A 12,289-nucleotide genomic window follows, 5' to 3' on the forward strand; every position below is an offset into this window, starting at 1 on the left:
GGAATTATAATGGATACCCATGGAATGCGAGGGCTGGCATTGATGAACTAACAAGGAAACCCGATGTTGTACTTCTTGTTGAACCTTGGGAGCATGATACACAAAGGATTAACGGCTTGGAGAATTACAATGTACATTCATTGATGTGGTCAAAGAATCTTAAAAAACAAAGAGGACAAGGAGGGGCATCATGTATGGTTCAAAAAGGATTGGAAGATTTTGTATCAATTGTGAAAGATGACAAGTACAAACGTTATGTATGGCTGAAAATTATAACACCAAAAAGAGCACCCATTTTTGTAGCCGGTTGCTACATTCCTCATCATGATTCCCCCTTTTATGCTTGCATGGATAGACATAAGACATTTTCTGATTTAGAAGAGGACATTGCTTATTTCAAAGGTGAAGGTGATGTTATTGTATTTGGGGATATGAATGCTCGCACAAAAGCATTGCAACATGATACTCAATAATTTTTTATGCCATACATTTCAAGAGTTCGAGGAAGTTCACTTGTATGATCGTTCTTCAATGGATGAGAAAGATCCGGATCACTATGGAAAGGTACTTTTACACATGTGTAATAGCATGGTATGCTCATTGCCAATGGTTTACCTTTGTGGAGTGGAACCAATGGATTTACATGTAGGAGACATAATGGGGACAGTGTGATTGACTATATGCTACTCTCCGAAGCCATCATATATCGCATAAAGAGTTTTATGTTTGGCCAATGGACCCCGGAATCCAACCATCGCACCTTATGTATTGACCGTTCATGTGGAGAAGCAACTAAGCATGATAATTTCAGCCAAAGGAAAGATAAATTATCACTATGTATGGATTTCAAACGGGCACCAATGTACATTGAAATGGTTGATAAAAAATTATGGATGAAGAAGCTTCAATATGATGCACCATTGGAAACTAAATGGGAAGCTTTCAAGAAAGTTATTTGTTCTTGTGCCGAAGAATTCTTTGCTATAAAAGCATGTCCATGGTATCAACAAAGATAGATCACACAAAAGGTGGTTGATAAAGAATGTCAAGATGCTCGAAAAGCTTGATGTAACTATGGACAAAGACAAACTATCAAAGTCATTTGCATACATACAAGGCACTGATTCAAAAGAAGAGAAGAAGATGGGAAGTAAAGCAACAACTTTTTCAATTTCAAGAAAAGGTACATGTATGTGGAAGATTTTGGTGAAACTTGAGGGGCAAGCGGGTTGAGAATTTTGGTAACTTGAGTTTTGAACACACATTGTAGGAAATTATATGAGCAAGAAAATGCTGAAAATATGCTATTGGTTCACTCCCATGTATGCCCTCTTTTTTTTACTATTGAGGATGTATGCAGTGCCTTGAAAAGTTGGCCACTCGCAAAGCGGGAGATCTTCAAGGTATCAAGCCGGAGATGATCAAATGGACATGAGATTTTACCCATGAGTTGATGTGTGATATGTTCAACCTTGCACTTCAACATGGTATGCCTTATGATTGGAGTACTAATTGGGTTACGCCTTTGGATAGAGGAGGGGATGTAAAGAATGTAAACAACTACCGGACTATAATGATTGGGTTTCTTATGGAAAAGTTGTTTGGGTGCAAAATGGAGATGAAATTGAGTGATTGGGCTGAAGATAATGATAAGCGTGCAAAGGGACAAGCGGGTTTTCGTTGATGCCATAGCACCATTGATCATCTTGTCACTCTTCGTGTTCTCATGGAGGAAAGTCAATTGAAAGGTAAGTAATTGTATTGTTGTTTTATGGACTTTAAGAAGCCTTTGATATGATTCCTCGTAACAATTTGTGGAGAAGGATGGAAGAACTCCAAGTGCCAAGTGAGTTTATGCTTGCGGTTTCTCGAATATATGAGAAGGTGATTTGTCAATTGCCCATGGGAAGAGAAATTTCAAAAAAAATTGTAAGCACTATTGGGGTTAAAGAAGGATGTCCCTTGTCATCAACTCTCTTTGGTCTATGCATTGATCAATTGGAACAAATGGTCCTTGACTTTATGCAAGAAGAAGGCATTGAAGAGGTCACTATTTTGCAATGTGATAATCATGCTTTTGTTGTATGGGGATGATGAAGTGCTTCTAGCACACACTTTAGAGATGCACAAAATCTTATGGTTGTCCTTGAGAACTTTTGCTTGCATAGTGGGCTGATTGTGAATGAATCCAAATCAAAGGTTATGCTTGTGAAAACCAACCATAAGGAGAAGCCATGCATTGTGTACAACAAGGAGACACTTGAAGTTGTTGAGAGATTTAAGTACCTTGGCCTTGAGGTTCCGTCCAATCACAGGTGACATGAATGTGCTATGCATTGTTTGGAAGTGGGAAAGAGAGCATATTATGCATTTAAGAACATGTGTAATGCGGGAAACATCAAGTGTTGGGTTCTCAAGAAGTATCTTTTTGATGCATTGGTGACACCGGTTCTTCTTTATGGAGTTGAAGTGTGGGGCGGGAGCATCTCAAATTCTACTTGGAAAGAGTTTGAGAATGTCCAAAAGCGTTTTCTTACAAACTTTCTCCAAGTGAAGACACAAACACCATATATGCTCCTACTTCTTCAGTCGGGATGTCTTCCAATTGAGGTTATGGGCATGGAAAGGGTTTTGGAGTACATGATAAAGATGCGTCAAAACCCCGCACATTGACTTCCTACAATTGCATGGGAAGCAAGCAAAAAAGTTCAAAAGATGCATAAAATCAAGATCTTGAGCACGGGATGGATGCAAGACATAAAGAAGTGGTTTGGGAGATGGGATGCATTACACTTGCTACATGATGCTTCGATTGACTCCCAAGTGAATGAAGCTTTTCTACAATACCAATGTATTACGGCTTGGGAGAAATTTGGTGGGTCACGCTTCATACAGTACACCACCCATATTGCCCCCAACTACAAAACCATGTTCTTTGCTAAAAGAGGAAACCGTACTCACACTTACATGCTTGAGCCTATCCCCTTGTCTGCGATACGCACTATTGCAGCCATTCGGCTTACCTCCCATTTCCTTCGGTGCGAGACAGGGCATTGGGGCAATGGAGAAGTGTCAATTCAATTGTGCACATTATGCTCACTGAAAGTTCGAGAGTCTGAATACCACACAGTACTAGAGTGCTCAGCTTTTGGTCACATCCAAACTTGCTTCTCTCACATTTTCAGCCATGATTTAGACCTACACACTTTCCTCTCCCACCAGCCACAGTGTGGGCTCTCCATTGTGACTCTCATCACCACAATTTTGGAGCATCAATAGTGACTCATCAGCCATACACATACTACATCACATGTAACTTTGGTCTCATAGGTCATATTTGACCTTCGAGGATGATAATAAAATCTATCTCTCTCTCTCTCTCTCTCTCTCTCTCTCTCTCTCTCTCTCTCTCACACACACACACACACACACACACACACACACACACACACACACACACACGCGTGCGCGCGCTTACATAGACACATTTCCATGGCACCACATTGCGAAGCACAAAGAATCATGTTAATCTAGAGAGCTAGCATTTTGGAGAGTATTTGTAAGTGAAATAGTCAATGGGTTGAAATACAAATTCTCCAGATAAGGGATCAAAATGTCCTTTAGGTAAAAATCATGCTCATGACCTTCAAATGAGGGTGGGGAGAGAGTGGTGCCTGGTGGATTTAGCAAGCCCTTATGGGGTGTGTCGTCTATCAACAAAGTGTTCATATCATCATGTGGGACATGGATCTGGAAAAAAGGTTTATAGAATAGAAATACATTTAGTTTGGCAGGGTTGTGGTGGCCTTCAATGTAAACACACTCCTTTTGCGAATACAAAAAATCAAATTGCGAACGTTTGATTCCTGCTACGTTGCAAATCATATTTACAAGGGGATTGAGGTTTCTCTTTAGCACATTATATGGCAACCCGGAACCTTTTTAGTAGAAACTTTATAAATTCCTTGGCTCCTTGACGCACAATACATCTACAATTGCAAATCCTGAAGTGGCATAGGTTGATAACTTCTGCGTGGGGATTATACAGATCCCAAAACATCAACAATCTTTTGACGTACAAAATAATTAGTCTCTGCAAACATTTTGTAAAACAAATAAGTAGTTAGACAATAGGTTGACTTTCATATTCTTTAATATAGGTAATTACCAAAAAAATTATAGGGTTGTCTAGTAAGGGTCCATACTGGGTTTGCTTGCCATCAAGGTTGTCTTGTCCAGTGTTAAAATCTTGAACTGTCTTTTCTTCTTCTTCTGTTTTTCGAGACCCTTGTGTCTCCAATGTTGTAGCGCGGATAATGTGTCATTCTCTCTACAGTGGGTGGTCCTCAATGCAATGTGCGTGACAATCTCACTCAAACAACTGAATAGAAAGGAACCAATAGACATCAACAGAGCTCACAAAGACACAACAACAGACCAGAACATATGACTCGACTATCTCAAAGACTGATATAGACTCTGGCGTGGCAGCACACTCAGCTCCAGCCCAGGACTCACAAGTACAATGGGGGTGTCGAGGCTCAGATGTGCAGGGATGGTGAAGAAGTGCTCTGTGAATCGACTCACTCTAGACGACTACGTACAAGATAATGCCACTGGCCCAAGACGACTACTCATATGTACAACCATAAAGAGCCACCAACGGCTCATAAATGTCCAGTCAACTAAGTCTATCTCCAAACTGAGTGGTGGTGGTGACCTGGCCACGATGTCCACTAGACCACCGTCGGTACCCTGCCACGTGTCACCCCCAGCCTAGAGGGTCCGTCCAGTGTGAACCAGACCAACTATAACTAATTGTCCAACTGTCTGCCTGTCCTGTTACAGGTTGCCCGCCACAAGACCGCTCACCGTCTTGGTGAGAGGAAGACTGATTGTGAAAGAAAACTGCTATTATGTACAATGGGGAGCTCTTGAATCTATCATCCAAGAGATAGAGTGGTGGCGACTGTTGCATCCAAAGTATCAGCCTCTGGGGGTGGAGCCATCAAATCGATTGTGGGGCCCTGCTGTATGTGAGCTCTCCTGTCAGTAAGTGTGCTTCCTTGGTAATGACTAGCCACCTGCTGCTGCTGGGCAGATGGTAGCACCTGTCCTATAGTGTACTGAGGACGTCGAGTAACACAGCCATGGCGATGTGCTCCAGCAACTCCGTCACAACAAGTCATATTCTGCATCTGAGGCAATGGTGACGACTGAAACCCCTGAGGAGGATACTGTTGTTGTTGATTGTAGTACTGAACGGGAATTGAAGTCTGTGTGTAAAGTCCCATAAACTGCTGAGAAGGACCCGTTGCTCCATGCTGCACTGGTGTACCTGCTCCAGTCCACCCATATCCCATACCCATCATCGTAGGTTGTGTTGCCCTATTTTCATGTAAGAGCAATTCTCTAAATCCTTGGACTTGATTTTGAAGGTCACTAATTTCTGTAAGTTTCAAGAACTTTAAATACCCTTCTGTTGAACTCACGTGATAGGTAACATTTTTATTAGGTGACCTACCCAGGGCATCCCTATCGGCGATGGCGCTCTCAGCAACCTTCAGAGCTCCCTCCATAGCTGCGTAAGTAGCTGCGTGACGCTGGTGTGTGGCTGCTAAACGCTCTGCTCCAAGCTCAATGGTGGCAATGGCTTGCCTAGACTCCTGCAATATATCCTCAGATAGCCAAAAAAAAGATGTAGAGTCCGACCCTGTGGAAGGTCGTGTAACAGTGTCAGGGTGAAGAGAGCTGGCAAGTGGTACAGCTGGTGGGACTGCTCGTGGTGGACTGGGCACATGCCTCTCTGTTGGAGTAGAGATGGTGGGAGTGGTTGCAGCAGGACTAGGCGTAGGAGAAGAAGCAACTGCCACTGGGACGTGGGAGCTAGTCACTGTGGTAGGGGTAAAAATAGCAACAGTAGAGAGAGGAACACACACTGTAGAAGCCACAGCTGTGACATGCATAGTGTGATCTGCACCACCTGAACTTACCATCCAATCAGTAGCGACCGTATGCGAGGAACGTTGAACAGGTTGCTTCACTCGAAGCTGTTGGCTTTCCAAAACTGGTAGGGATACTAAAGATTCTACTGTGTCCTTCACTACCTTTGCCCTCTTTTTCTTTGGCTTTTTAGGGAGATCCATTGTCTATTCAATATCTTTCTTTTTTCCCTTAGAGCTTTTACGCCGCATCTCCGCATCCACATCCATAGGATAACAGGTATATTAATGACCCAGGCCAACATGGGAGCTGCAAAGCATTGAAAGCTAGATTGCACAGATTGCACCTGAGCTCTGAATCTTTTTTCCCGCGAACTGTAAAGAGGTAAATAAAATTTGATGAAAGCCACACGAGATGGTGTGGATGAGGCAGTATAGGCCTTCGCAGTGAGAGAATATGGTAGGTACGTCACATCTGCCCTTGCCCTTGCCCTTGCCCTTGCTAACTTTAGGATCTCTGACCAAAAAGTAATACTTGAAAATGGCCCAGAGCTTTTTATTCCTTGCATATTCAGCATGACTCGTACTAAGTAGCTCTTTGCATGCCTCGATTGTCGCATCTTTCAAAAGTTGTGAATAGGTTCTCGTAGCCGGTTTGACTGTCGGAAAGGTTGTCATCCCCAAAGCGTTACCAATGCGTGTAGCAGTCAATGGGTGTCCTCTGACTTTGGGACAGGGTAGGGACGAGGCGAGTGTTAAAGTAAGTATGTCAGGAAAGCACCACATACAGGGAACGCACCACTTAGTAAGCAGGGCAAAAAGAAATATTGGGTAGGGGCGAGTGAAAAAGTCAGCAAAGCTAGCAGTAAGCAAGCAGGAAGCAATAAGCTAAAGCACAAAGCACTATAGTAAGGGGCTACTAGTTGCAACAGCGGCTTGGAGTCAAAGGTAGAGAGAGAGAGAGAGAGAGAGAGAGAGAGAGAGAGAGAGAGAGAGAGAGAGAGAGAGAGAGAGAGAGAGAGAGAGAGACATAGAGAGAGGGAGAGGGATAGAGAGTGTAGATGCTGCAGAATTAATGGCCTATCAGGACTTCCACCTGATAGAAACAGAGTCTGTGAGAATCGACTAATGACATTAGTGTGCGTGAGCAGGTGTGAGAGAGATGCGCCAGAATATCAAGAAAATCCATATTCTATCCGATTAGAGTTGTACGTCGCCATTTTGAAGAAATCCACAAGGAGAGGAAGAGGGTCGGTAGAGAGAGAGCTGTAAGCTATAAGGACCAGAGATAGAGATACCGAGGATACAGATAGACATGGAGACAGAGAGAAATAGGAAGCTGATTATCCAATCTATTGTGAATTCCAATAATTAAAAATAAAAAGTTCGAGAGCAGCTGGAATCCAATTCGAATTATGTCAATGTGATGCATGCATAAAACAGGAGAATTTCTACGATAACACAGATTACAACTGAGATGAGAACTTGAGATAAGGTAAATCTGAGAAGAGGGAAAATGGATCGATGGAGAGAGCCAAAAATTGAGACGGGACAGTCTTACAGTTGTATGTGGGAGTTATACACGACCAGATTCTATAGAGTTAAACCAGTGAGTGATAGCACTTTATTCTTGATCCATTTACCAGTGGAAAAGGAACGCCTTCCAAAGTGACTAACTGCACAGCCCCCTGTGGCAAAATCTCTTGTACCTTGAATGGCCCTTGCCAGGCTGGGATCAACTTCTTAGCTTTCTTCAGATACTTCGGAGATGGAGATCATGCCACACTTTGCGCCGATCTGCTCGGCTTGGAGAGCATGTGAAGCTAACTTCTTGCTTTCTTCTAACATTGAGAGACGAGAGAAGTTTGCTGAAGCAATCCCAGCTGTGACACAAACACTTCCCACTCTTGCTGAACCTGAGTTGAACTCATATGGTGCAATTGCTTCTAAGCCAAAAGCTAGTTGGAATGGAGTGTAGTTAGCGGTTGCCTTGAAGGAGGTGCGATAAGCCCAAACTGTGCCGAGGATCACCTGAGCCCAAGAGGTTAGATGCAGATGACAAGCTTTCTTGAGAAGCGCGATTAGCACTTTGTTAGTGCTTTCAGCCTGCTCTAGGATAGTAAGATCAAGATTTGTGATGAAAAATCTTGTAATTTGTGAGGAGAGTGGAGATCAAGACGTTGACAAAATGACTACCTCGATCACTGGTGACTTCTAGAGGACACCCAAACCTGCAAAAAATATTTTCATACAAAAAATTTTCAACAGTGGCGGCTGTGCAGTTGATGGTAGCCACCACTTCGGCCCATTTTGTTGCATAATCTGTTGCTACCAAGACATACTTACGATTGCCTGGTTGAGCAGATGGAGTAACTGGACCAACAAAGTCCAAGCCCCATCTCTCAAAGGGCAACCACGCCATAGATACCTACAGAGGGCGATTTGATTGCTTGCTAGGCTTGGACGCACATCGTTGGCAGATTGTTACAATATGGTCGCTGTTAACCTCTTCTTCTATAGCATGTGCTACCTTTCCCTTCTCTTTCAGTTTTCTGCACGTCAGTTCTCCTGTTCAGCCCTGGCCATGGTATTCAGCTCGTGGGTGACTTCTACAATCTTCACCGCCTCTGGCTTTGATTGAGGAATAAGCAAAATTTCTTTCATTTTATTATCTATAAATTCGTTGGGCTGGAGCAGCTTGTCATATCTCCACCTTACCCTTTTCAAAGTTTCATTGTCTTTGTCCATAATTGCTACCCTGTGTGCATGTGCTGCAACAATTGTTATGTCATTGAAATATTCCAGCAAAAAATACTCTACTGCCTCTTGTAGTGCTAGCAGTGCAGCAAGTGTCACAGGAGCAGTAACATATCTTAAATAATACCATCAATTAAAGGCATAACAACCCAATAAGTAGAGTTAGAGAGCCGTATCATTGTACCAAAACATGCTTCCTCACCACATTTTGACCTGACTAGTCTTTGGAATGGAATCTTTGATATTAGAAGCTCGATACATTTATGAGCCTTCCTGATTTCATTAAAAAATCTGATGTGTCTTTGTAGCCTATTCATCCTTGGAGCTTTCAAGATTTTCATGGGCTTCCATGGTCCCTTCTTTTTAGTAGCAGATGTTCCTCCTGCGTTAGCACCAGACATGGTCCTTTCTCTACCTTCCTCGTAGTCCCCTTTCTCCTTGCCATTTACCTGTAAGCAAATGTCTCTCTCTCTCTCTGCCTCTCTCTCTAACAATCTCTCTCCAACAATCTCCCTCTTACTCTCTCTAAGAACGCACACTAAGAATCTGTGTGTGTGTGTGTGTGTGTGTGTGTGTGTGTGTGTGTGTGTGTGTGTAACAGTCTCTCCCTATCTCCCTCTCACTCTCTCTAAGATTTCACACTAACAATCTCTCTCTCTCTCTCTCTCTCTCTCTCTCTCTCTCTCTCTCTCTCTCTCTCTCTCTCTCTCTCTCTCTCTCTCTCTCTCTCTCTCTCTCTCTCTCTTTCTCTCTCTCTCTCTCTCTCTCTCCGCCCCACCCCACTAGAGGCATTATGGCATGCGAGAACGATTAAGAGTTTCATAGTCTCAAATCCACACGCCGTTGTGCACACGTAGGGGCAAACATTATTAAAATTCATTTCTATCACCTAGGGAAAAAGTTTCAATATGGCGCACATAAGACGCTTAGCTAAACGTAGAGTCTTGTCTGCATGCCATTGTGGAAACCCGACAAATATTTGGAAGGTTGTTATTTTGGGATCTTTAATAGTCCCAATAACATACCATTTCAAGTTAAGGATTCACACATACACCCGCATCACTACTCTCTCTCTCTCTCTCTCTCTCTCTCTCTCTCTCTCTCTCTCATACCTGTAGGTATAGGTGGTTGGCAATACCCTCTACCATGTCACCTTGTGCACTACTTTTTGAATTGTTGCCCTTCACTGCCTCTCTGTATCTCGCGATGGATGTTTGCACTACTCCGTCTCTCTTTCTCTCCGTCTCTTTAACGCTCTCTCACAATGAAAGTTGTAGGCTGCAGGCTGTATTTTCTTCTACTACCGTCTCTCTCTCTCTCTCTCTCTCTCTTTGAGAGAGAGAGAGAGAGAGAGAGAGAGAGAGAGGGAGAGAGAGAGAGGGAGAGAGAGAGAGAGAGAGAGAGAAAGAGAGTTGTAGTGTCTATGGGGTAGGTTCACTCGGAGAGCCACAACAATTTGGGATGGCATTATGGCGCGCAGACAGCTTTTCTATAGGCCGATTGTCTTCTGTGCGCCGTAGGGCACCAAAAGGTTTGTTGGGCGATAAGCCATGGAGCATATAAGGGGTAGAACTCAAATAAAATGAGCAGAGTAAACTCTCTAAAAATAAAAAACATGACCTATGAGATGAATCTGTCATAGAGAGAGAGAGAGAGAGAGAGAGAGAGAGAGATAATGTTGAACAAACCAACCTATTAGCCATACTTACTAATACTTACCTCTGTTTTCCTGTATTCTTTTTTTCTTAGGATTGAGATCGCACAGAATGAAGAGGTAGAGGGTGGATCCAAAAATTGTCTATGGTGAATAGGTGGCAGAAGAGAGACCACCTAAGTTGCTGAGAGGATCTTTAAAATGAGATGTGGAATTTTCTCTTGCTAAAGACACTTTTCTTGGAGATGAAGTTGTGGTGACAGAGGAACACCCCAATGACTCAGAAGCTTCAGAACAGGAAGAAGTGTCTATAAGGCAGAAGTTTCAATTGACTAGCACCAAAAAGAGAAACATTGATCTTTCTTCTGCCAGTGAGCCAGCAAAAAAATTTAAGGAAGAGTTTGAAAATCCTGCATGTGTGGATGAAAGACTTTTTGATTTTGCAGTATCTATAGGAGTTGCTGAAATGTTCGACGAGGTCTCTTCTATCTTCAATGCCCCATTCATTCTGGATTACCTTATAGCCTAGCACAATGATTTCCTCAAGTCTGAAAGAGATAAGTTTGAAGCATGAGGTCCACAAGGGCAGGGTGCTTCTTGCTGACATGGTGGTAGTGCACTTAAGAGATTGTGATTCCACAAGGCGGGCGTACAAGAAGTACCATCATTCAATAGACTAACAAATAGAGAATTTAAGAAAAGAAGGAACCCAAAGGATTCTTTAATTAGCTTGCAATCTCGTTGGTGCATAGGACACTTTGAGGGCCTATAGATAATAGGCAGTGGAGGAAGATCTACCACCCAATGAAGAAGATGATGAGGACTTGGAGTCCAATCAGGTTCCTGAGATTGAGGAGGATATTAATCTTGAGGCAGAGGCTAAAGAGGTGCAGCAAACAAAATATTGATAGTTAAAACATCTGACATCAAATTACCTTTATATGTCTCTGTCTTTAATGAGAAACAAGCCACATTGCTGCTTCGTGACTGCCAGACTTTAATTTTGGTGACAAATCTTATATTTTCCTCCATGACATTCAAAGTATATTTTCTTTAAGGGAGGACTTTGCTTTTGCTACACTCTCAAAATTTCAAGAAAGAGCATTGGTTTTGTATTTGATGATAGCAGTGATGACGAGGCAATGGAAACTTTTAGTAACCCGATGGAGTGCCTCAAACTTTGCTTTGACAAGGCCGAAAAGTATAGGGAGACACTCCAGATGAGGCCACCTTCCAAGCTATTAGAAACAACCACAAGCCATCAACCAGTACTTAGGAAGTAGAAGACTGGTTTACGCATCCCGCGCAAGGGTCCGCAAGGTCAATGGACCTATGGAAGGATGACTTATATATCCAAGATGAGAACTACATCGTAAGCCCCCCCCCCCCCCCCCCCCCCCCCCAAAAAAAAAAAAAAGAAAAGCTGTCATTGTCTTTCTCTAACTCATATTTTTATTCACAGTCATGGATTGCTGAAAAGGATGCCTTTCTTTGCCGTCAGACAAGAGAGTAGTGTGGAAGGGATGCAGGGCCAGGACAATACCTTGCCAAACTATGTGAGGCACCCATACGAGTATCTCACAATGGAATTTCCCAAGAGGGAAGTACTGCAACATTCGCCCTCAAGACGCTATCACGTTTCCTAGGTGGACCAATGCTACCATAGAATGCAGACAAAGTTATCCTTGTTGATAAAGTTTTTGCTACAGAATGTTTTGGATACTATCCGGGGTACACTGGTGGTCGTGCAATCATTTTGTGTCCACTCATCTTTGTCACACATCTGAAAGATCACATCGATGGAACGCCACACTTCACCCTTGGCATTGTGAGTTGTGGCTTCATGGTCCTTCACTACCATATGGAGATTTTTCCATTGCTGAAACTCAATTTTGCTGACATAAGTGGACTCATATATATCCTTCTATGCTTGGTT

Source organism: Adiantum capillus-veneris, chromosome 2, assembly GCF_014529385.1.
Source record: "Adiantum capillus-veneris isolate H3 chromosome 2, ASM1452938v2, whole genome shotgun sequence".
In the NCBI taxonomy this organism is placed as follows: Eukaryota; Viridiplantae; Streptophyta; class Polypodiopsida; order Polypodiales; family Pteridaceae; genus Adiantum; species Adiantum capillus-veneris.